Here is a 23,798-nt window from a genome sequence, read left to right as displayed (position 1 = left end):
GCCAGGCAGTGCCCCGAGCTCTGGGCACACTGTGGCTCAGGTGAGGTTTTACCCAGCTAACCATGCCACTTCATGCAACCCAGACTCTGCTGAGACTGGAGAGAGGCTAAACACTGAAAGCGGCCAAATCAAGTGGCAAGACACTTTCCTTCCGGAATCAGCTGGGCCTAAGGATATGTCTGCACTTGGAGCTAGCACAGCGAGCCCCAGCTCGAGGAAACACCCACACCAGCTCTGAGCGAGCTCGCGCACTAACCCCAGGGTGTAGCCACAGTAGGGCGAGCAGCAGGAGGGGTGTCTGTGGTCTCTGGCTCGGGGTGGCTAGCACCTCCTTCCACTCACGCTGCCATGGCTACCTTCTACTTGTAGAGCGAGCGAGATGGGAGTCGCACCCCCAGGTCCAGGGCTGATGTACTCTCAGGCTGGGCCGTCTCGTCTAATGTTGGGTCTTGCTCTGATTTCAGCTCAGCTTCACTTACCTTCAGCTGCATCCCTAGGGGTGTGTGTGTGTGGGGGTTAGATGTATCCCCCAGCCCTGCTCTAATCACAAGTTGATCAGAATCCACCATACAAGATTGCCAATGCACGTCCCCAGTGCTACCAATGGTGGGAGCACTAAGCTAGAACGGGCCGTGACATGTTTACTGCTGTGCCATCCAGACCTAGACACCAAAGGCCAGCCTACACTGGGGGTTCCACCCTGCTAACACCTGACCTTAACCCTGCCTTTGCCTCCGCAGGTTTGCCAGCCTTTCCGTGGATGACACGGCTCTTTACGCATGGGCTGTGGTGGGCACAGCAGGATAATAAGATGCAGGGCTGCTATTAAGTCAGATGGTGTCCCCGCATTGCTGCCGGAGTGGAAGGGAAATATCACCTGTATGGATGGCCCCAGAAGGCTGCATTGCCTTGCAGTGTGTGTGCTAAAATAGAGCACAACCTTTGCCTGCAATTCTTTTATCTCAGCTGTAGATCAGCTTGCAATGCACTGCAAAGCAAATACATCTTTGCAGGAACTGGTTTGCAGTAAAAAGTTAACAGCACTGAGGAACTGATTAAAAATGCCATGTGCAATCCCTGTATCTAATTTTGGCAATTTACCTCATAAAATGTAATTGTAGCTGGAATTCCAGTACATTGCTCCAGCTATGGCCCAAGGTGCCCTTTTCTGTCCCTGTTCTGCTGCCACAGTACACCTGCCTGCCATGCAACTGGTCTGATTTTGTAACCCCCGCGGTGCCCTCGGCTTGTGTCTATGTCTGTGTGTGGGGGGCCCACAGTCCAGGCTATTTGCGAAAGGGGCGTGGATGTGACACAGGTGGTCCATGGTTGTTGGTTTTTGAGAAAAATCAAATCCTTATAGTTTTCTGTCGCCAGTGCACACAGCATGACGAGCGCACGTGGGGGGTTAGAAGCCGAGAAGGTGGAGACGGGTTCCTGGCTCCACTGGCATGGCAGCGAGCAACCAGCACCTGGAAAAAAGTTTTTAAACTCCCACTACGCAGCTGTATTGCTGTAAGCTCGGCTTCCTGCCCACCACAAGGGTCCACGTCCCAAGCTGCCGGGTGGTGGGCAGGAGTGGAAGGGAAAGCCGGCAAGCTGCGGCCGGCCATCGGGGAGATAGTGGCAAACAGCTGGAAGCTGCAGGGACAGCCTCTGCTTTCCCTGCTGCCTCTCCCCAAGGAGCTAAAGCAGAGGCCCCTCCCTGCTGCTCCCAGCGGTTTGCTGCTGCCTCTCCACACAGAACTAACACCTGGGAGCTGCAGGGAGGGACCGCTGAGGATAAGAAGGGGGTGTGTGCCTGGGGTATGGGTGTGATTCAAGCAACTGGGGGACCCAAACCTTTAAATTGTGCCCCCCCCCACTTTAGCAGGCACCAGTTGTCTCTGGCAGAAGCCCCTAACCCCACCACCCCACTGCAGGGCAGAAGCCCCAAGTTACTCCCCCCCCCCCCAGTCTGGTAGGCAGAGAATATGGAGGGGTGCTTGGGGGGCTCCGGGAGCCACAGTTTCACTGTAAAAAGCAACAAAGAGTCCTGTGGCACCTTATAGACTAACAAATGTATTGGAGCATGAGCTTTCGTGGGTGAATACCCACTCAGTCAAACACAAGACGTCACTGTAAAAGAGCCGCAGTTTGGCCACCCCATCATAGACTGTAAGGCCAGAAGGGACCATTGTGATCATCTAGTCCAGGGGTCGGCAACCTTTCAGAAGTGGGGTGCCGAGTCTTCATTTATTCACTCTAATTTGAGGTCACGTGCCAGTGATACATTTTAACGTTTTTAGAAGGTCTCTTTCTATAAGTGTATAATATATAACTAAACTATTGTATGTAAAGTAAATAAAGTTTTTAAATGTTTAAGAAGCTTCATTTAAAATGAAATTAAAATGCAGAGCCCCCCGGACCGGTGGCCAGGACCTGGGCAGTGAGAGTACCACTGAAAATCAGCTCATGTGCCGCCTTCGGCACGTGTGCCATAGGTTGCCTACCCCTGATCTAGTCTGACCTCCTGCACCTCGCAGGCCACAGAACCCCACCCACCCACTCCTGTAACAGACCCCTAACCTCTGGCTGAGTTACTGACATCCTCAACTCATGGTTTAAAGACTTCAAGTTACAGAGAATCCACCATGATGATTTAGTTGGGATTGGTCCTGCTTTGAGCAGGGGGTTGGACTAGATACCTCCTGAGGTCCCTTCCAACCCTGATCTTCTATGATTCTATTCACCATTTACACTAGTTTAAACCTGCAAGTGACCTATGCCCCATGCTGCAGAGGAAGCGAACCCCTCCTCCCCCCAGGATCTCTGCCAACCTGACCCAGGGGGAAATTCCTTCCTGACCCTAAATATGGTGATCCATTAGATCCTAAGCATCTGGGCAAGATACTTGGGAAAGAATTTTCTGTAGTAACTCTGAGCCTGCCCCACCTAGTGTCCTCACTGGCTGTTGGGATTTTTGCTACTGGCCATGTGCCATCGTAGGTATAATGAGGATGTTTTCCTTCTGGAGAGCCCAGTCACAAATTATGGCACTTTGGGGAGGGAGAGGCAAAGGGTGGCTCAGGATGGAGGGAGGGGCTCTCAGGAACTCAAGGTGAAGGGAAGGAGACAGATAGGAAAAGGGGCAAGAGGCACAGATGTGGGGTATTAGCTGCAAGTATGCAAATTGTATGCAAATATCAAACATTTAATTGATGCAGATTCGTTCTCCAGTATTTTCATGGGGCAGTGCAGGCTGGTCTGGTGTCAGCATTCCCAGCCACCAGCGAAGGAGCCAGGAAAGGAAGCTGCCAGTCCATGCTGGAACCCAGGAATCCTGCCACTGGCGCTGGAGCCAATAAAGCTTGGGGTGAGCCATCCATTTAGGAATTGCAGCTGACCAGCCCTGGAGCCAGTGAGCCCCTCAGCCAGCCCATAAGCAGCGTTTCAAGAGGCAGGGTGAAGCCTTTGCACATTCATTCTGAGATGGGAGGTCAGAGCTGTCCTGGGGAAAAGAAGAGGCGCTCGAATGTAAAGCCCACCACAGTCAAGGCGTGCTTGTGGGTGAAGACGGCTGTGAGCTCTGAACAGGAGCATGGTGACGAGGAGCAGCCCAGTGATAACGGTCCGCCCGTGTGGAACTGGAAGTGAAGGGCAGACACAGCAGAGGATCTGTGACTTCAGCGAGCAGCTGAACCGACCACAAGGCATTGGTCCAGACCCCAAGCTTTAGAGTGTCCTTTAAAGCCAAGGGCCGCTGCTTGTGCTCAGCACCTCTGAAAATCAGGCCCTAAAGCCCCGGATCCTTGGCCGCTTTTGAAAATGTAGCTACATGTGACCCGGCAAAAGCTGCAGGGAGAGTCAGTGTCCAAGCTGGTGTTAGGATACCCAGCCCGCCTCTGGAGGCTGCCAAGGCCAACCTGGACAGGCTTCAAGCAGACAGTTTGTCATCAGCCGTAGGTGTGATCGGAACGTGCCTCTGAGCGAGAGCTCAGAACAGAACGGAGCGTGAAACCTGAGTCCCATCACAAACGCTGAGCTCATGCAGTCACTATGCAAACAACTGCCTCCCTCCATTTAGCTGTGTGAACCCAGCCCGGGGGAGTGACTCTGCATGTTGATGGTGGAGCCCCCACCCAACAGGAGCCATTTTTAGACATGATTTAAGTGCCCACATAACCTGAATGCCCAGGCCAGTGTGTGCTTTAAGAACTGTACGGTCTGTGATACTTATCAAACAGAACATGAGGCCTTTATGTGTTGATCTTTATGAGGTCCCTGGGCCTGTCCTGTTACTGCCTGACCGCTCCATCCAGAGGGGTGTGGAAGAGCAATGCGGGGCTGCCTTGCTGGTCTTCTTGCTAGTCTGCAACTAATCTGTCAGGCCTTGTCTACACTACGAGAGTAGTTCGAATTTACTTGCATCGAATTTTTGGAATCGATATTGCAAAGTCGAACGTCTGTGTCCACACTAAGGACAGTAATTCGACTTTGTGAGTCCACACTAACGGTGAAAGCGTCGACATTCGAAGCAGTGCACTGTGGTCAGCTATCCCACAGTTCCCGCAGTCCCCTCTGCCCATTGGAATTCTGGGTGTAGCCGGCAATGCCTTCTGGGTAACAAAATGTGTCGAGGGTGCTTTTGGGTAACTGTCGTCATCCGTCCATCACTCCCGCCCTCCCTCCCTGAAAGCGCCGGCGGGAAATCAGTTCGCGCACTTTTCCAGTCATTGACAGCGCGGATGCCACAGCACTGCGAGCATGGAGCACGCTGCGACCATCGCTGCAGTTGTGGCCGCTCTCAACGCCTCGCAGCTTATCATACACCTTTCCCTGAGGCAGATGCAGAAAAGTCAGGCGAGGAGGCTACGGCACCGCGGTGATGTCCTGAAGTCTGAGAGTAGCACAGACCTCTCAGAAAGCAGGGGACCCAGCGCCGAGGACATCACGATGGCAATGGGTCATGTTGATGCCGTGGAACGGCGATTCTGGGCACGGGAAACAAGCACTGAGTGGTGGGACCGCATAGTGCTGCAGGTCTGGGATGAATCCCAGTGGCTGCGAAACTTTCGCATGCGGAAGGGAACTTTCCTGGAACTTTGTGAGTTGCTGTCCCCTGCCCTGAAGCGCAATGACACCCGGTTGCGAGCTGCACTGAGTGTACAGAAGCGAGTGGCCATAGCCCTCTGGAAGCTTGCAACGCCAGACAGCTACCGGTCAGTCGCGAACCAGTTCGGGGTGGGCAAATCTACCGTGGGGGTTGTTGTGATGCAAGTAGCCAAGGCAATCGTTGATGTACTGCTGCCAAAGGTAGTGACCCTGGGAAACGTGGAGGCGATCATAGATGGCTTCGCAGCGATGGGATTCCCAAACTGCGGTGGGGCCATAGATGGAACTCACATCCCTATTCTGGCACCGGACCACCAAGCCACCCAGTACATTAACCGAAAGGGCTATTTTTCCATGGTGCTGCAAGCACTGGTGGACCACAGGGGACGTTTTACCAACATCTACGTGGGATGGCCGGGCAAGGTTCATGACGCTCGTGTTTTCAGGAACTCTGGTCTGTTTAGACGGCTGCAACAAGGTATTTACTTCCCGGACCACAAAATAACTGTTGGGGATGTGGAGATGCCTATAGTCATCCTCGGGGACCCAGCCTACCCGCTAATGCCCTGGCTCATGAAGCCCTATACTGGCGCCCTGGACACTGAAAAAGAACTCTTCAACTACCGGCTGAGCAAGTGCAGAATGGTGGTGGAGTGTGCTTTTGGCCGTCTCAAGGGGAGATGGAGAAGCTTACTGACTCGCTGTGATCTCAGCGAAACCAATATCCCCATTGTTATAGCAGCTTGCTGTGTGCTCCACAATCTCTGTGAGAGCAAGGGGGAGACCTTTATGGCGGGGTGGGAGGTTGATGAAAATAGCCTGGCTGCTGATTACGCTCAGCCAGACAGCCGGGCGATTAGAAGAGACCTGCGGGAAGCGCTGTGCATCCGGGAGGCTTTGAAAGCAAAGTTCCTGAGTGAGCAGGGTAACCTGTGACTTTTAAGTTTGTGTACAGAGAAGCTGAACCTGCCCCCGTTTCTTTACCCAGTTAATGTTGACTATCCTACCCAGTTACATACCCCCTTCACCCCCTTCCAACACACGTTTCGAAATAAAAATAGTTCTACTTTGTTAATGCACACCGTTTTTTTTAATACTGTTTTCGCGGGAATTTTTTAAAACTGGGACGCAGACTGTGGTGCGGAGCGGGTGTAGTGTAGTGACGCGAATGAAGCTTCTAAACTCAAGGATTGACGGGCTCCGCTGCGGTGGGATGGTTGTTTCAACGGAGCCTGTCACCCCTCCTGATCGGGACTGTGTGTATGGGGGGGCTATGTGACTTTGTGGCAGGGGGAGGACGATTACAGATCCCCTGCTGCATGGCTCTGTGATCCTGCATAAGGACTGCCGCTTAAGATCTGTAACTGCCCTCCCCCGCCACAAAGTCACAGAGCAACCCACCCCCCACCACATAACATGAAAACAACCTCCCAGACTAACCAGGGTAACTAGTCACTGCATCACTGCACTGTGTATGTGCCCTGCTGCTGTGCCTGCCCCCGCCTATGTACCCTGCCAAAGGTGACTGTCCTGTCCAATTACCAACCCCCTTTCCCCTCCTCCTCCAAAAGAACATGATTGAAACAGTAGTTAACATGAACGTATTTTTTATTATCAACTACACATGGAACTGGGAGGTGAAACTTGGACGGGGGCTTGTGTCAGGCGGGAAGGAAAGAACTTTTCAAGTTTTGGGGAATGAGAGCCTTCTGCTACTAGAGCTCTCTGCAGGGGTGGAGTGAGAGTTAGCAGGGACTCTGCCGCCTCTCCTTCTTTGCACTTTGGGTGAGGTGGGTATGGGACTTGGTGGCGGGGGAGGGCGGTTAGAGATGGACTGCAGCGGGGCTCTGTCCTCCTGCCTCCGTTCCTGCAGAACATCCACAAGGCGCCGGAGCGTGTCTGTTTGCTCCCTCAGTAGTCCAAGCAGCGTTTGAGTCGCCTGCTGGTCTTCCTGCCGCCACCTCTCCTCCCGATCCATGTTTGCTTGCTGCATTTGGGTCAATTTCTCCCGCCACTGGGTCTGCTGTGCTGCCTGGGCTTGGGAACAGGCCATAAGTTCAGAGAACATGTCCTCCCGTGTCCTCTTCTTCCTATGCCTAATCTTCGCTAGCCTCTGGGAGTGTGATGCCAGGCTAGGTTGTGAGACAGTCGCAGATGTGGCTGTGGGAATGGGAAAAAGGGAGTGAATTCCTCAGAAAGATAAATGTAGTTGTGAACCAAGAACATAGTCTTTCTCTGTGAACAAGACCATGCACAGCACCTATCACATGCGCACTCAGCACAAGGTCGAATTCTCGGCCTTCGCATTCAGTGCCTGGGGTCTTCCACAGCACATTTGAGAAGCGGGGCAGCACAACGGAATTTCTGTTGCAGGCAGACATGGTAAGCCGTAGACTTGTGGCAGTTTAAAACTTTTATATTACCACTGGCCTCATTTCACATTTAAAGCAATGTCAGTACCTGCTGCCAGCAATCCGGCAAGCGGGAACTCTGCCCCTGTCCCACCCCCTCGCGGCTGTCCCCAGGAACGATCCCTTTCGGCAGCCCCTCTCCCGCCTCCACCGCGTGGCTGCAAACCAGCGGTTACAGTTCTGTAAAGGAACGAGCAAGCAGTCCCAACACTAACATTCCCCTACCTAATTCAAAGCAGGTCACCATGGGCGACATCACCCTGATGAGGATCTCTGACAGCGAGAGAGAGAGAATGCTCCGGGAAAGCCTCCAAAGACCAGGGCCGTATGCCGCCCTGCTGTGCAGAGCAATGATTCCCGAGTACTTGATAGTCTCGTGGCGCGGCAACGTGTCGTACTTCGGAGGACCCAATAAGGCCGCTCTCCCCAGGAACCTCATGCAACGGCTTTCCAATTACCTCCAGGAGAGCTTCATCGAGATGTCCCGGGAGGATTACTGCTCTATCCCTGCACATATAGACCGCATTTTACTCTAGCTGCAGTAGCAGGGACTAAACAGTAGAGCGGCTTGGGCAGGACAATCACGGAAAACCGGACATTGCTAGATTTTTTTTCAAAACTTGCACTGCCCATGACTGAACCGTTAAGTGCCTAGGGCAAAGTAATCATGAACAACCCATTCTTTTAATTGTTAATATTCCTGTTCTGTTAAAAATAAATGTTTAGATGTTTACAACACTTACTGGATGATCCTTCACCAGATTCTGTGTCCGGGGTAACGGCTGGGGAGGGTTGGTAGGGGATCTCTGTAAGGGTGATGAAGAGATCCTGGCTGTCGGGGAAATCAGCGTTGTGAGCGCTGCCGACTGCCTCGTCCTCCTTATCTCCTTCCTCATCTTCCCCGTCCGCTAACATGTCCGAGGAACCGGCCGTGGACAATATCCCATCCTCAGAGTCCACGGTCAGTGGTGGGGTAGTGGTGGCGGCCGCACCGAGGATGGAATGCAGTGCCTCATAGAAACGGGATGTCTGGGGATGGGATCCGGAGCGTCCGTTTGCCTCTTTGGTCTTCTGGTAGCCTTGTCTCAGCTCCTTGATTTTCACGCGGCACTGCGTTGCATCCCGGCTGTATCCTCTCTCTGACATGTCTTTTGAGATCTTCTCATAGATCTTTGCATTCCGTTTCTTGGAGCGCAGCTCAGAAAGCACGGACTCATCGCCCCACACAGCGATGAGATCCAATACTTCCCGATCAGTCCATGCTGGGGCCCTCTTTCTATTCACAGACTGCACGGCCATCACTGCTGGAGAGCTCTGCATCGTTGCCAGTGCTGCTGTGATCGCCACGATGTCCAGACAGGAAATGAGATTCAAACTGGCCAGACAGGAAAAGGAATTCAAATTCAAATTTTCCCGGGGCTTTTCCTGTGTGGCTGGTCAGAGCATCCGAGCTCGTACTGCTGTCCAGAGCGTCAACAGAGTGGTGCACTGTGGGATAGCTCCCGGAGCTATTAGCGTCGATTTCCATCCACACCTAGCCTAATTCGACATGGCCATGTCGAATTTAGCACTACTCCCCTCGTCGGGGAGGAGTACAGAAGTCGAATTAAAGAGACCTCTATGTCGAACTAAATAGCATCGCAGTGTGGACGGGTGCAGGGTTAATTCGATGTAATGGCGCTAACTTCGACATAAACGCCTAGTGTAGACCAGGCCTCAGATTCTGACCCTTCTGTGGGAGATCAAAAAGCCAAGAAGGTGAAAGGGGCCCACGTGATCTTGCACTGCTAGGACTCCCTAGGGAAGTCCAAGTCCCCATATTTCCTGTATCAAACACTGTCCCTTTTTAATACACCCTTGGTGTGTGGTGAATAAACCTCCATCCCCAGAGTGCTCCAAGGAGGGTCCCATTTAATGGAAGCCGCTCCTGACTCCTTGAGCCAGGATTCTGCCTGCCTTGTCTGAGTGATTCCCAGCATCTAATTATCCCCAGCCTGGTCCCTAGGATAGCTTCACAGTCACCCACATGCAGCTTTCTATATGTGCTGCATGCTCTTAGCCATGAGACTGACGCGATTATTGGGGGCCCTCAAAACTGTGAGCCACTCCGAGATGCTGCCTGGCTCGTGGCAGGTGCTCACACACATTGCCCCAAGTAGGGCTGGGGGGTTTCCCAGGAAATTTTGAAATTTCAAACTTTTATTTCCAAATTTCCTTTGAAAAATTGTCTGTAACTATCTGGGGCGTCCCTTCCTTTTCCGAGATAGAGGGAAAAGGGTTTGAAAAACCCAAATGATGCCCATTCCTATGCATGTTGACAGAACAAGGAGTAATGGTCTCAAGTTGCAGTGGGGGAGGTTTAGGCTGGATATTAGGAAACACTATTTCACTAGGAGGGTGGTGAAGCACTGGAATGGGTTACCTAGGGAGGTGGTGGAATCTCCTTCCTTAGAGGTTTTTAAGGTCAGGCTTGACAAAGCCCTGGCTGGGATGATTTAGTTGGGGACTGGTCCTGCTTTGAGCAGGGGGTTGGACTAAATGACCTCCTGAGGTCCGTTCCAACCCTGAGATTCTATTTCGTTTCTGGGTTTTAAAAGTGATACACAATTTTTCAATAGGAAACAATCTGAAATTTTTCCTTTAGTTGAAAAACTGAAAATCTTGAAATACATCAAATTTGACCTTGAAAAATTTGTTTCTTTCAAAAACCATTTTGCATTGGAAGAAAACGTTTTGACAAAAGTTCTCCACTAGCTCTGACCCGATGCCATAAACTGGGCATCCTCTGCACTGAATGAACTGCAGCTGGCCAGCTCTGTTAGCCTCTTCCAGCTCCATGGGTCATTTCTTACACACTGCTTTGCTGCAGGGCTAACCAATCACACCAGTGCTGACTTATTTCAGAGTAGCAGCCGTGTTAGTTAGTGCTGACTTAGAGACACCAAGGAAATCACAACATCTGAGCAAGAACAGGCAATACCATCGGGACGTCTGGATTTTAATTATGCCCTATAAGCCCCCCCCCCCCCCCCCCGCACTGTCAACACTTATATTCTGCCAAAAGGGCCAAAATAGCACGGGGCTCTAGCTTGTATAGCAGATGTTAAAGCATCAGGGGGTAGCCGTGTGAGTCAGCATCCACAAAAACCACGAGGAGTCCGGTGGCACCTTAAAGACTAACAGATTTATTTGGGCATAAGCTTTCGTGGGTAAAAAACCCACTTCTTCAGATGCATGGAGTGAAAGTTACAGATGCAGGCATTATTATACTGACACGTGAAGAGAAGGGAGTTACCTCACAAGTGGAGAACCAGTGTTGACAGGGCCAATTCAATCAGGATAGATGTGGTCCACTCCCAATAATTAATGAGGAGGTGTCAATACCAAGAGAGGGAAAATTGCTTTTGTAGTGAGTACTGCTTTTGTAGTGTACTCCCAGTCCCTATTCAAGCCCAAATTAATGGTGTTAAATTTGCAAATGAATTTTAGTTCTGCAGTTTCTCTTTGAAGTCTGTTTTTGAAGTTTTTTTGTTCAAGTATGGCTACTTTTACATAGAATCATAGAATCATAGAATCATAGAATATCAGAGTTGGAAGGGACCTCAAGAGGTCATCTAGTCCAACCCCCTGCTCAAAGCAGGACCAATTCCCAGCTAAATCATCCCAGCCAGGGCTTTGTCAAGCCGGGCCTTAAAAACCTCCAAGGAAGGAGACTCCACCACCTCCCTAGGTAACGCATTCCAGTGTTTCACCACCCTCCTAGTGAAATAGTTTTTCCTGATATCCAACCTGGACCTCCCCCACTGCAACTTGAGACCATTGCTCCTTGTTCTGTCATCTGCCACCACTGAGAACAGCCGAGCTCCATCCTCTTTGGAACCCCCCTTCAGGTAGTTGAAGGCTGCTATCAAATCCCCCCTCATTCTTCTCTTCTGGAGACTAAACAATCCCAGTTCTCTCAGCCTCTCCTCATAAGTCATGTGCTCCAGACCCCTAATCATTTTTGTTGCCCTCCGCTGGACTCTTTCCAATTTTTCCACATCCTTCTTGTAGTGTGGGGCCCAAAACTGGACACAGTATTCCAGATGAGGCCTCACCAATGTCGAATAAAGGGGAACGATCACGTTCCTCGATCTGCTGGCAATGCCCCTACTTATACAGCCTAAAATGCCGTTAGCCTTCTTGGCAACAAGAGCACACTGTTGACTCATATCCAGCTTCTCGTCCACTGTGACCCCTAGGTCCTTTTCAGCAGAACTGCTACCTAGCCATTCGGTCCCTAGTCTGTAGCAGTGCATGGGATTCTTCCGTCCTAAGTGCAGGACTCTGCACTTGTCCTTGTTGAACCTCATCAGGTTTTTTTCTGCCCAATCCTCTAATTTGTCTAGGTCCCTCTGTATCCGATCCCTACCCTCTAGTGTATCTACCACGCCTCCTAGTTTAGTGTCATCTGCAAACTTGCTGAGAGTGCAGTCCACACCATCCTCCAGATCATTAATAAAGATATTAAACAAAACCGGCCCCAGGACCGACCCTTGGGGCACTCCACTTGAAACCGGCTGCCAACTAGACATGGAGCCATTGATCACTACCCGTTGAGCCCGACGATCTAGCCAGCTTTCTATCCACCTTACAGTCCATTCATCCAGCCCACACTTCTTTAACTTGGTGGCAAGAATACTGTGGGAGACCGTATCAAAAGCTTTGCTAAAGTCAAGAAATAACACATCCACTGCTTTCCCCTCATCCACAGAGCCAGTTATCTCATCATAGAAGGCAATTAGGTTAGTCAGGCACGACTTCCCCTTCGTGAATCCATGCTGACTGTTCCTGATCACTTTCCTCTCCTCTAAATGTTTCATAATTGATTCCTTGAGGACCTGCTCCATAATTTTTCCAGGGACTGAGGTGAGGCTGACTGGCCTGTAGTTCCCCGGATCCTCCTTCTTCCCTTTTTTAAAGATGGGCACTACATTAGCCTTTTTCCAGTCATCTGGGACCTCCCCCGATCGCCATGAGTTTTCAAAAATAATGGCTAATGGCTCTGCAATCTCACCCGCCAACTCCTTTAGCACCCTCGGATGCAGCGCATCCGGCCCCATGGACTTGTGCACGTCCAGTTTTTCTAAATAGTCCCGAACCACTTCTTTCTCCACAGAGGGCTGGTCACCTTCTCCCCATGCTGTACTGCCCAGTGCAGCAATCTGGGAGCTGACCTTGTGCGTGAAGACAGAGGCAAAAAAATCATTGAGTACATTAGCTTTTTCCATATCGTTGGTCACTAGGTTGCCTCCCTCGTTCAGTAAGGGGCCCACACTTTCCTTGATTTTCTTCTTGTTGCTAACATACCTGAAGAAACCTTTCTTGTTACTCTTAACATCTCTTGCTAACTGCAACTCCAAGTGTGATTTGGCCTTCCTGATTTCACTCCTGCACGCCTGAGCAATATTTTTATACTCCTCCCTGGTCATTTGTCCAATCTTCCACTTCTTATAAGCCTCTTTTTTGCATTTAAGATCAGCAAGGATTTCACTGTTTAGCCAAGCTGGTCGCCTGCCATATTTACTATTCTTTCTACACATCGGGATGGTTTGTTCCTGCAACCTCAATAAGGATTCTTTAAAATACAGCCAGCTCTCCTGGACCCCTTTGCCCTTCATGTTATTCTCCCAGGGGATCCTGCCCATCTGTTCCCTGTTATAGGATGTTATAACATCTGTTATAGAATGTCTATAACACATCTGTTATAGAATGTCTAGGAAGTGTGACAGACCCAGACCAGTGGGGTACAGGAGTCTGGTCCTATTGGGATCCAGGAAGTGGGTGGGCAAAGCCCGCCCACCGCTAAAGGATCCCCTACAGGAGTCTGGTAGAGGGCAAATATACTGGTCACTGGATGAGTAGTTTTCTGTTCCCTGAGTGACCAGAGCAGGGGCTGTACTAGAGTAATCAGGAACCTGCTAGAACCAGTTAAGGCAGGCAGGCTAATTAGGACACCTGGAGCCAATTAAGAAGAAGCTGCTAGAATCAATTAAGGCAGGCTAATCAGGGCACCTGGGTTTTAAAAGGAGCTCACTTCAGTTTGTGGTGTGAGTGTGAGGAGCTGGGAGCAAGAGGCGCAAGGAGCTGAGAGTGAGAGGGTGTGCTGCTGGAGGGCTGAGAAGCACAAGCATTATCAGACACCAGGAGGAAGGTCCTGTGGTGAGAATAAGGAAGGTGTTTGGAGGAGGCCATGGGGAAGTAGCCCAGGGAGTTGTAGCTGTCATGCAGCTCTTACAGGAGGCACTATAGACAGCTGCAGTTCACAGGGCCCTGGGCTGGAACCTGGAGTAGAGGGCGGGCCTGGGTTCCCCCCAAACCTCCCAATTGACCTGGACTGTGGGTTCTTCCAGAGGGGAAGGTCTCTGGGCTGTTCCCCAACCCACATGGTGAATCTCTGAGGCAAGAAAATCTGCCAATAAGCGCAGGACCCACCAAGATAGAGGAGGAATTTGTCACACAAGATTGAAGTGTTCTCCTACTGGCTTGTGTATGTTACCATTCCTGATGTCTGACTTGTGTATTCTTTTATTCTTTTACGTAGAGACTGTCCAGTTTGGCCAATGTACATGGCAGAGGGGCATTGCTGGCACATGATGGCATATATAACACTAGTAGATGTGCAGGTGAATGAGCCCCTGATGGTGTGGCTCATGTGGTTGGGTCCTCTGATGGTGTTGCTAGAGTAGATATGGGAACAGAGTAGGCATCGGGGTTTGTTAAAGGGATTGTTTCCTGGGTTAGTGTTTCTGTGGTGTGGTGTGTAATTGCTGGTGAGTATTTGCTTCAGGTTGGGGGGCTGTCCGTAAGCGAGGACTGGCCTGCCTCCCAAGATCTGTGAGTGTGAGGGCTCATTTTCCAGAATAGGTTGTAGATCACTGATGATGTGCTGGAGAGGTTTTAGCTGGGGGATGTACATGATGGCCAGTGGTGTTCTGTTATTTTCCTTGTTAGGCCTGTTCTGTAATAGGTGACTTCTGGGTACCTGTCTCGCTCTGTCAGTCTATTTCCTCACTTCCCCAGATGGGTATTGTAGTTTTAAGAATGCTTGATAAAATAGGCCCACACTTAAAGTAGGTCCATACTTAAGGGGGTGCTTCTGCTCAGACTGGCCCCACATCAACAGCTACCTAGTGGCAGGAGTTGCCAGGTACCAGCACTGCTAGCTCCCCGAGGCAATGAGGAATCAAGATGAACTCACCTGTACAGAACATTGCAAGTCCCGCACTTTGTCCAAACTGCCTTAAGCTCCTTGCCGTTCCCCCATCGTTTACCAGCTCAGCTACGGTTCACTGCTGGTGGGTATTTTTTGGCTCCTCTGAGATTCCAGGTCTGTGATTAGCACTACACAAGAGCTAGGTGGTGGTATTATTATTATGGCCACACCAACTCAGTTTTACATAGCGACAGTTACAGAAACTCACCCAAGGATCCCAAGCAGCAATCAATAGGAATCCACTCACTCCTGGGCTTTGTTTAGTAAAGCTCTCGATAAACACACTGGACAAGGTGGCAGAACCTCGGCCGTTTGTGTTCAAGGAGCTAAGGCCTCACCAGCTCAGTTTAACATCTACACACTCCCCAAACCTCACCAGATGGCCTCAGCCTGCCATCAGCAGGAACGCACTCAGGCGATCACATCAGCAAAAGGCAGTCGCTCACAGGTGGTCCCAATTCAGAGTCAATTTACATTCTCTCACTGGCAGATGGTCCCAGTTGGGAGTCAATAGGCTTCCATTTATTAACAGGGTTGGTTTGGTAAAGTGCTCTGGTGAATGCTTAGCAGGGTGTTGCAGTCCTGCAAAATGGGGACATTCCCAGTAAGACTCATCGCCCTTGAAGCTGACATACCTTTTGGAGTCAAATAATTGTACCAGCTGTTTCAATTCTCAAGAGTATGTGATCCATCTGGGCCCAGCAGCACTCCTTGGCACTGGAACTCTACAAGGGAAGGGCCATTTTGTCCTACTAAAACTGCAACAGAAAGGGGTCTGGGAAGCAGAGTAAATTCTGGGATCTCTTGAGTGACTGCTAAGATGAACCACCCATCCAGCAGACAGCTGGCGGCACTAAGCGAGGCAGACAGTTGTGTTCAGCATAACATACCCTCGAGGGAGAAGGGGAAATTTTGCCTAAGGACACTGTGGCAAACACAGGCCCTTACAAAAAGGGCCAGGAGAGCTTTAATATCCACGCAGAGCAGCCAGTTTTTCAAGATCTCATCCAAAAAGACCTCCCCATTATATACTGCATGGAGATCAGTTTTTCTGCTTCAGAAAGACAACGGGCTTAGACAGGCTTTTATCTGGCAGGGCTAACTATGTATTTTCAGACCTGAAGCTTAGGTCCCTAAGTTGTCCCCTATGGCTTAATAAACTAAAATACTTTCATTTCCCTAGCTGTATTGGCAAGGACTCTCAGGATGCATTTAAAAAACAATCTGGCTGATATTTTGGGGTTCAGAGAAAGAAATTTCTCCATCTTGGTAAAGGCACATTATGTTAGCTGATTAAAAAAAACCTGTGAAGAATGGAAACATTGACTGTTCCTGGTGGATGGAATGCATAATGGAGGTGGTTTGGGAAGTTCACCATCCATTTCTGAAGTGGCTCAGACATCACCAATCCAGATCTCAGAAGTTACACAGGATTTAGAGAGTGAGGTCTCCTCAGGAAGTGATAGAATCCAGGGAGGTCAGGAATTTGGCATTTAAATGATTTATAATTAAGCTGATTGTAATGCTGGGACAACGATCCCTTCAGAGCATCTTGGCAAAAGCCAGACAAGGTTTGATGGGAGGGGAATGAAGGTGTTCAGTCACCAGTGTTGACTGAAAATGAGAAGCATCAAGAAAATGTTGGAGAGGCCAAAGGAGAGAGATTTCATAGAATCATAGAAGATTAGGGTTGGAAGAGACCTCAGGAGGTCATCTAGTCCAACCCCCTGCTCAAAGCAGGACCAACCCCAACTAAATCATCCCAGCCAGGGCTTTGTCAAGCCAGGCCTTAAAAACCTCTAAGGATGGAGATTCCACCACCTCCCTAGGGAATCTATTCCAGTGCTTCACCACCCTCCTAGTGAAATAGTTTTTTCTAATATCCAACCTAGACCTCCCCCACTGCAACTTGAGACCATTGCTCCTTGTTCTGTCATCTGCCACCACTGAGAACAGCCTAGCGCCATCCTCTTTGGAACCCCCTTTCAGGTAGTTGAAGGCTGTTATCAAATCCCCCCCTCACTCTTCTCTTCTGCACACTAAACAAGCCCAGTTCCCTCAGCCTCTCCTCATAAGTCATGGGCCCCAGCCCCCTGATCATTTTCATTGCCCTGTGCTGGACTCTCTCCAATTTGTTCACATCCTTTCTGTAGTGGGGGGCCCAAAACTGGATGCAATACTCCAGATGTGGCCTCACCAGTGCCGAATAGAGGGGAATGATCACTTCCCTCGATCTTCTGGCAATGCTCCTATTAATGCAGCCCAATATGCCATTAGCCTTCTTGGCAACAAGGGCACACTGCTGACTCATATCCAGCTTCTCATCCACTGTAATCCCCAGGTCCTTTTCTGCAGAACTGCTGCCTAGCCAGTCAGTCCCTAGTCTGTAGTGTTGCATGGGATTCTTCTGTCCTAAGTGCAGGACTCTGCACTTGTCCTTGTTGAACCTCATCAGATTTCTTTTGGCCCAATCCTCCAATTTGTCTTGGTCACTCTGGACCCCATCCCTACCCTCCAACGTATCTACCTCTCCCCCCAGTTTAGTGTCATTTGCAAACTTGCTGAGGGTGCAATCCATCCCATCATCCAGATCATTAATGAAGATGTTGAACAAAACAAGCCCCAGGACTGATCCTTGGGGCACTCCGCTTGATACCAGCTGCCAACTAGACATGGAGCCGTTGATCACTACCCGTTGAGCCCGACAATCTAGCCAGCTTTCTATCCACCTTATAGTCCATTCATCCAGCCCATACTTCTTTAACTTGCTGGCAAGAATACTGACTGTGAGGTTTCCATTCTCTTTCAGCAGAGACGTAGGGAAGTCTCTTTCTTTGAAGTTATAATAGAATTTAAGCTGCAAAATAAGTGGCTTGGGCAAAAGATCTGTTGGGGCAGGTCTCTGGCCTGTGCTCTACAGAAAGTCAGACTGGATGCTCACACTGGTCCCTTCTGGCCTTGGCAGCCATGAAAAATGTATGAGCCCAATCGTGAGCTCCTCAAGCAAACTCCTAATCCTATCAATGAGGGGAGACGCATGGAGGGGGCCCAGAAGGGTCACATGACCCTCCCCAATCACCTGGGGGGCAGGCAAAGGTCCAGCAGCACCCAGGAGTCAGAGCTGGGGAGTTTGTTTATTTGTAGGAATAAATGGCCCAATTTCAGAATTTCCAGTAACTAGAGGTGTCCCCAGAGGTCTATACTGGTTTGGGACCAGTGCTGTTCAACATATTCAGAAATGATCTGCAAAAAGGGGTAAACAGGGAGGTGGGGAAGTTTGCAGATGATACAAAATTACTCAAGATAGTTAAATCAAAAACAGACTGCAAAGAGTTACAAAGGGATCTCACAAAATTGGGTGACTTGGCAACAAAATGGCAGATGAAATTCAATGTTAAATGCAAAGTAATACACATGGCAAAATATAATCCCAACTATACATACAAAATGATGGTGCCTAAATGAGCTGTTACCCATCAAGAAAGAGATCTTGGACTCATTTTCAGTACTTTGGAAGCACGACGTTTCCAGAGTACTGCAAATGTATAAGAATCCTTCTCGCTGTGCCTGTATCATCTGAACTCATTCTCCAGCTTCAGAAGACTTAAAAATTATCTCCAGTCATCAATGGGACAGAAGCAACTGAATAATGTAGCTGTCCTTAACGTTCAGGTCATGTGCCCCCCCTTTAGCTGACTGCAGCAGAAGGTCATGAGGTGTTGGTGAGAGAAAGTGGTGAAGAAACAAGGACCTTAATATGATGCTCTCATGATGCTGAAGTAGTCGGCACAGATTTCTCCCAATACTGAACCCAGGGAGCTAGACTGTGATGCTCTAACTCATCCTGAGTCGTAGCACACGTCTCAAATAGCCCATTCATGGGATTACTTGAGAAGTAAACTGCTTAAGGTAACAGTTTCAGAGGGGTAGCCGTGTTAGTCTGTATCAGCAAAAACAACAAGGAGTCCTTGTGGCACTTTAGAGACTAACAAATTTATTTGGGCATAAGCTTTCGTGGGCTAGATGAAGTGGGTTCTAGCCCACGGAAGCTTATGCCCAAATAAATTTGTTAGTCTCTAAGGTGCCACAAGGACTCCTCATTATTTTTGCTTAAAGTAAGGGGCTCTCAGTCTTCCAGGAAGGACTTATGCTGGAGACTTCACTGTGCTGTGAAACTACTAGATACCAAAGATTCGTTACCTTCATTTCAGCCCATCATCACCCACTTTTCAAGACCCATGGAGACAAAAGGATCTCACTGTCATTTTACAGTTTGTCTAAAATGACCATTCCCAGGTTACATTTAAGATACACAAGGTCTGATTCTCCCCTTGTGTGCGTTGTTCTGTATTAGGAGTAATTCCATTTAAATCAACGAGCCCAATTCCCCTGCCTTGCAATCCAGGTAGCTACTTATACCTGTGCCAAATGAGTGTAAAATCCTACCACTGATGTGGGTGGAGAGTTCTGAGGTGGTAGCATTTTACACAACACCTTTATACAGGTATAAATGATGACACAAGGTGCCAGGCAATGGGGAACCAAGCTAGCTGAGTTATGCTGCTGCAAACCTGTGTAAAATACACAGAATCAGTCCCAGAACTTTGTCACCGCATATGTGAGCAAATTGCACAAGAAAAACAGAAGAGATTTGTACAGATTTGGAGTCTCCCTGTTTGTACAAGGTGTTTTGAAAACGAGTCAGCAGAAAGATGAGCAGGAGTTTAATGCTTTGCCTCACACAAAGGCACTTTTGCTGGCCCATGACCAGGTTGCAGAGCATGGAATGCAGCCAAAGCAAGTTATGGACGAAAGAGTTTATGAGAATGTTGGAGCAGAGATAGTTAAAATAATCTGTGTTGAAAAGACTTGAGGTATTCCACTGGCTGCTCTACACCAGTGAAGAAGACACTATTACAACTGGTTGGATAGTGAAAAAAGTTGTTGGCAAATAATTGTTTGATTGAAAAAAGGACACAACTTGCAATGAATATACACAATAAATTATTCAAAGAGCTCTAATCATGATCATCATTAAAGGAATAGTGAAAGGAGGCAATGCTTAGAAGACTAAGATGTTTTATGAATGGGATGATCTGGAGATTAATGACAGAAACATTGGTGGGAAGGGTGTTAATGTGAGTTTTGGCTGGCTGGCTGGCATACATGGAACACTGATATTTGAAATGTCGAGCTATGGTACTGACCTGGCCCCAGTCACCAGGAGATCTGAGCACCTCACAATCTTTAACATATTTTTCCCGTGAGGCAGGGCTGTGCTATTATCCCTATTGCACAGATGGGGAACTGGGAGACAAAGGCCTAGATCCACAAAGCTACTTAGATGCCTAAACCCCAGACTTAGGTGCCTACATTTCAGGTTTAGGTGTTCAAATTCCAGTTTTGGCTCCACTGCCATCCACAAAACTCCTACAGAACCTGTAGGCTCCTAAACTCATTCAACACCTAACTTTTCAATAGTTCCCTAGACGCCTATGTTTCTGCCTTCCTCTTGGCGTCCGGATGCCTATCTCCCAGCCTGAACTCCAGGATGATTTACAAATCAGGGGAAGATAGGTGTTCAGCCGCCTAACTCATGTGCTGGGCCCGATCCCATAGGCCTGCACAGAGGCTGCCTACTGGATCTAGTCCCATTCAAAATATGGCTGCACAGGAAGGTAGTAGCCATCTAATAAACTTTTCGCTCTGTGGTTAAAGCACTCGCCTGGGATGTGGGAGACCCAGGTTCAATTCTCCCCTCTTCCACAGGGAGAAAAGGGATTTGGAGTGGGATCTGGCACCTCTTCAGAGGATGCTCTAACCACTGAGCTTGGTGATACTTTAATGTGAGGTGCCCTCAGTCACTCCAGCTGAAGCTGTTCCACTCTGGATAAAGAAATGTAAGAGTGACTGAAGCAGGGGGTTAGACCCTGGGTCTCCCACCTCCTAGCTGGGTACCTAACTCCTGGGCTTCAGAGTCATTCTCACTCTCTGACCCAGAGACTATTTATGTATTTATCCACAGCAGAACAGCTTCAACAGGAGAGAGTGAGGGAGCCCCACTACAGAGTATCCCAGAGCCCAGTGGTTAGAGCACTCCTGAGAGGTGGGACCTGTTCAAACCCTTTCTCCCGTTCTGGCAGAGAGGGGAATTGAACCGGGTCCAGAGGCAGATTAAGGTCTCCTGGGACCCTGGGCCAGAGCAAGTGGGAGGGCCGTGGTGCCGGCCTGCCATCGTTCTGCCCCTTCCTCCTGCGGCCCTGCCCATGGCCCCACCCCATTCTGCCCCTTCCCCGCAGCCCCACCCCTATTCCACCCACAGCCCCATCCCATTCTGTCATTCTGGCCCCCCACTGCAGCCCCACCAGTTGGCTCCTTTCTGCCACCCCCCACTGAGGCCCCAAGACCGGAAAAGCGCTTTCCCCCTGTCATGGCCCCGGGGCCACTGCAGGGAGCGAGAGCTCCTCCAATGCCAGGGTCAAGGTGCTGGGGCTTCCCTGCCGGCGCTTCTGCTGGGGACTCCCTTCCCTCAGATGTATCATCTAGTCCACTGTCCACATTAGTACCTGTGGAGAGAACATGCCTTCCAATTGGTGGAGTCTCCTGCTGCTCACAAACAGGGAAGAATTAGTAGGGGAAGCAAAAGTGGATGGGAACCTGGGAGGCAGTGACCATGAGATAGTCGAGTTCAGGATCCTGACACAAGGAAGAAAGGAGAGCAGCAGAATACAGACTCTGGACTTCAGAAAAAGCAGACTTTGACTCCCTCGGGGAACTGATGGGCAGGATCCCCTGGGAGAATAACATGAGGGGGAAAGGAGTCCAGGAGAGCTGGCTGTATTTTAAAGAATCCTTATTGAGGTTGCAGGAACAAACCATCCCGATGTGTAGAAAGAATAGTAAATATGGCAGGCGACCAGCTTGGCTTAACAGTGAAATCCTTGCTGATCTTAAACACAGAAAAGAAGCTTACAAGAAGTGGAAGCTTGGACAAATGACCAGGGAGGAGTATAAAAATATTGCTCAGGCATGCAGGAGTGAAATCAGGAAGGCCAATGTACTCAATGCTTTTTTTTTGCCTCTGTCTTCACGAACAAGGTCAGCTCCCAGACTGCAGCACTGGGCAGCACAGCATGGGGAGGAGGTGACCAGCCCTCTGTGGAGAAAGAAGTGGTTCAGGACTATTTATAAAAGCTTGATGAGCACAAGTCCATGGGGCTGGATGCGCTGCATCCAAGGGTGCTAAAGGAGTTGGCGGATGAGATTGCAGAGCCATTGGCCATTATCTTTGAAAACTCATGGCGATCGGGGGAGGTCCTGGATGACTGGAAAAAGGCTAATGTAGTGCCCATATTTAAAAAAGGGAAGGAGGAGGATCCGGGGAACTACAGGCCAGTCAGCCTCACCTCAGTCCCTGGAAAAATCATGGAGCAGGTCCTCAAGGAATCAATTATGAAGCACTTAGAGGAGAGGAAAGTGATCAGGAACAGTCAGCATGGATTCACCAAGGGCAAGTCGTGCCTGATTAACCTAATTGCCTTCTATGAGGAGATAACTGGCTCTGTGGATGAGGGGAAACCAGTGGATGTGTTATTCCTTGACTTTAGCAAAGCTTTTGATACGGTCTCCAACAGTATTCTTGCCAGCAAGTTAAAGAAGTATGGGCTGGATGAATGGACTATAAGGTGGATAGAAAGCTGGCTAGATCGTCAGGCTCAATGGGTAGTGATCAACGGTTCCATGTCTAGTATGTCTAGTTGGCAGCTGGTATCAGGCAGAGTACCCTAAGGGTCAGTCCTGGGGCTGGTTTTGTTCAATATCTTCATTAATGATCTGGAGGATGGTGTGGACTGCACCCTCAGCAAGTTTGCAGATAACACTAAACTGGGAGGAGTGGTAGATACATTGGAGGGAAGGGATAGGATACAGAGGGACCTAGACAAATTAGAGGATTGGGTCAAAATAAATCTGAGTTTCAACAAGGACAAGTGCAGAGTCCTGCACTTAGGACGGAAGAATCCCATACACTGCTACAGACTAGGGACCGAATGGCTAGGAAGCAGTTCTGCAGAAAAGGACCTAGGGGTTACAGTGGACGAGAAGCTGGATATGAGTCGACAGTGTGCCCTTCTTGCTAAGAAGGCTAACAGCATTTTGGGCTGTATAAGTAGGGGCTTTGTCAGCAGATAAAGGGACGTGATCATTCCCCTGTATTTGACATTGGTGAGGCCTCATCTGGAGTACTGTGTCCAGTTTTGGGCCCCACATTACAAGAAGGATATGGAAAAACTGGAGAGAGTCCAGTGGAGGGCAACAAAAATGATTAGGGCACATGACTTATGAGGAGAGGCTGAGGGAACTGGGATTGTTTAGTCTGCAGAAGAGAAGAATGAGGGGGGATTTGATAGCTGCTTTCAACTACCTGAAAGGGGGTTCCAAAGAGGATGGATCTAGACTGTTTTCAGTGGTAGCAGATGACAGAACAAGGAGTAACAGTCTCAAGTTGCAGTTGGGGAGGTTTAGGTTGGATATTAGGTAAAAAAATTTCACTAGGAGGGTGGTGCAGCACTGGAATGGGTTACCTAGGGAGGTGCTGGAATCTCCTTCCTTAGAGGTTTTTAACAAAGCCCTGGCTGGGATGATTTAGTTGGGGATTGGTCCTGCTTTGAGCAGGGGGTTGGATTAGATGACCTCCTGAGGTCCCTTCCAACCCTGATATTCTATGATTCTATGAAGACAACTGACTCTTGATAGTGCTTTTCTCAGGAAAAACTGTCAGCAATGAAGAGAAGCCATGAAACAAAGCACAGAGAAGAAGAGCTGGACGAACCTGGCAAACTGGTGTACAAAGAAAAAGAAACAAAGGGATAAAAGAGGAAGCTGTATATAATGTCACCAAAAACTATGATTTTGAGAATGAAATTTTAACCTGTGAAGAAATGTCACTCTCTCAATAGCCAGCGAACAGGAAAATATCTATGGAACTTAATTACACACTGAACTATAACCGGGATGAACTGCATCAGGAACTAATGAAT

The 23,798-nt window shown here is 49.4% G+C and overlaps 1 long non-coding RNA gene across 4 annotated transcripts in view; it reads right to left on the bottom strand.

The window, feature by feature from the left end:
- The window catches only part of LOC117867768, a 37,886-nt gene that overhangs the window by 9,071 nt on the left and 5,017 nt on the right, over nt 1–23,798 (bottom strand). For 2 of the 4 annotated variants that reach the window (XR_004643496.1, XR_004643494.1), the window contains exon 1: nt 14,746–15,799. This is a non-coding gene — a long non-coding RNA (uncharacterized LOC117867768). Of the gene's footprint in view, nt 1–14,745; nt 15,800–23,798 lie in introns of those variants that run through there. The other 2 variants (XR_004643497.1, XR_004643495.1) reach the window with 2 other exon arrangements.

This window comes from Trachemys scripta, chromosome 19 (genome assembly GCF_013100865.1).
Source record: "Trachemys scripta elegans isolate TJP31775 chromosome 19, CAS_Tse_1.0, whole genome shotgun sequence".
Lineage (NCBI taxonomy): Eukaryota > Metazoa > Chordata > Testudines > Emydidae > Trachemys > Trachemys scripta.
This window is presented reverse-complemented; position numbering and strand designations above follow the sequence as displayed.